This window comes from Carassius gibelio, chromosome B19 (assembly GCF_023724105.1).
Source record: "Carassius gibelio isolate Cgi1373 ecotype wild population from Czech Republic chromosome B19, carGib1.2-hapl.c, whole genome shotgun sequence".
NCBI lineage: Eukaryota > Metazoa > Chordata > Actinopteri > Cypriniformes > Cyprinidae > Carassius > Carassius gibelio.
This window is the reverse complement of record NC_068414.1, coordinates 6,384,475-6,386,412: the sequence shown is the minus strand read 5'-3', so window position 1 is coordinate 6,386,412 and position 1,938 is coordinate 6,384,475. Positions and strand designations below refer to the sequence as shown.

Below are 1,938 nucleotides of genomic sequence, written 5' to 3'. Positions count from 1 at the left end.
TTCAGCTAATGATGGGTCCATCCGAAATTATTCCATCCAAAATTTTGGGTGGAGGCACAGGTCACAGAGGGAGTTCTGCTTCGACGTCAGCCCGAGCCAAAGGACATGCGCACTGCTCTCTCCAACTGCTTGGAAGGCAGCTATGCTCACCACTATACCACCAACGCAGTCAGCAGTCAGCAACTTGCGCCGTCACTAAGAAGGCTCGAAGTGCACGAGTCGCCGATAGGGCTAGAGGAGCAGATGAGATCTTTGTTTGGACCCGTCACTAAAGAGAGCCTTCAAGAATTTGCATCCCGTCACGTACAAGAAAGCGCTGCCTTCCCATCCGGCTAAATAAACACGAAGTGGTCAAACGCAGAGAGTGCCTATAATAACCAAAAGCCCAATCAAGGCAATCTCTTTCTCATGCCTCTATCTGAAAAGTTGGATAAAATCTTATATGAAAAAAAAGTCTTTTAAAGAAATCCCTTATTCCGAGGTCACCGTAGCCACCAGATCCAGTCTGTATCCGCTTCAGTCACCCGGATCCAGTCCGTATCCAGAGAAGATGGTGGATCAACACCTAGAAAGGACCTCTATGGCCCAGAAACACAGCGGAGACCGTGACAACTAGATGAGCCGCAGATACAAATCCCTTGTAAAGACCACCTGGACAAGACCACAGGAAACAGATGATTCTTCTGCACAGTCTGACATTCCTGCAGCCTGGAGCTGATCTACTGGTTTCGTCTGACAAGGGGAGAACTGTCTCCCCGACTGAGCCTGGTTTCTCACCCGGTTTTTTCTCCATCCTTTCACCGATCGAGTTTTGGTTTCTTGCCTCTGTCGCTTCTGGCAGGCGGAGCTGGGGACACTTCATGTACAGCGATATCGTTGACTTGATTGCAAATTATTGCACAGATACTATTTAAACTGAACTTAGCTGAATGATGTCATCAAAGAGTTCAATAACGAAATGCCTTTAACTGTCATTTTGCTTTTTGACGCACTGTGTTCCTAATTAATGTTGTTCAGTTGCATTGACGCAATACTTTTTGTTTAAAGCGCAATTTAAAAAAAAAAAAAAAAAAAAAGAGTCCAAACAATGACCCCTGCTACGGGTAGTGTTCCAAGTGTTATGCGACTTCAGCTAATGATGGGTCCATCAGAAATTTTACGGTGCTAGGGCTGGGTCTGCGTCAGAAGAAGCCATGCATTGTTTAGTTATGTCAGTGCAGTGCCGTCAGTTGGGGGAGAAACGGCAGCATGCACGGCTCCTCGTTAGTATAGTGGACAGTATCTCCGCCTGTCACGCGGAAGACCGGGGTTCGATTCCCCGACGGGGAGAGCTGGTTCTTTTCGTCTTCCGAATGATCCATCCAAAATGTTTGGTTGGAGTCGCAGGTCACAGAAGGAGTTCTGCTTCGACGTCAGCCCGAGCCAAAGGACATGCGTTGGCCGGGAATCGAACCCGGGTCAACTGCTTGGAAGGCAGCTATGCTCACCACTATACCACCAACGCAGTCAGCAGTCAGCAACTTGCGCCGTCACTAAGAAGGCTCGAAGTGCACGAGTCGCCGATAGGGCTAGAGGAGCAGAGTGCACGAGTCGCCGATAGGGCTAGAGGAGCAGATGAGATCTTTGTTTGGACCCGTCACTAAAGAGAGCCTTCAAGAATTTGCATCCCGTCACGTACAAGAAAGCGCTGCCTTCCCATCCGGCTAAATAAACACGAAGTGGTCAAACGCAGAGAGTGCCTATTCAGACGATGATCAGTGGCAAGCCCTCTCGCAGCATGCTGCCGGACGGTCAAACTGATTCTGCTCTTGACATTTCGATGTAGCTCTGCTGTGAGCAGAGCACCCAAAAATACAGGTCACTCGCAAAAGTTCCCCTCCACGGAAATCTTTAGTAAAAGGCGAAAGATTTATGCGACAATGAAGAGAAACTCGAGCT

The 1,938-nt window shown here is 48.6% G+C and overlaps 1 non-coding gene across 1 annotated transcript; it reads right to left on the bottom strand.

The window, feature by feature from the left end:
- Window positions 1-1,823: 1,823 nt before the first annotated feature.
- Window positions 1,824-1,938, bottom strand: LOC127980783 (U5 spliceosomal RNA). Its single transcript, XR_008159789.1, has one exon. It is a non-coding gene; the product is annotated as a U5 spliceosomal RNA (small nuclear RNA).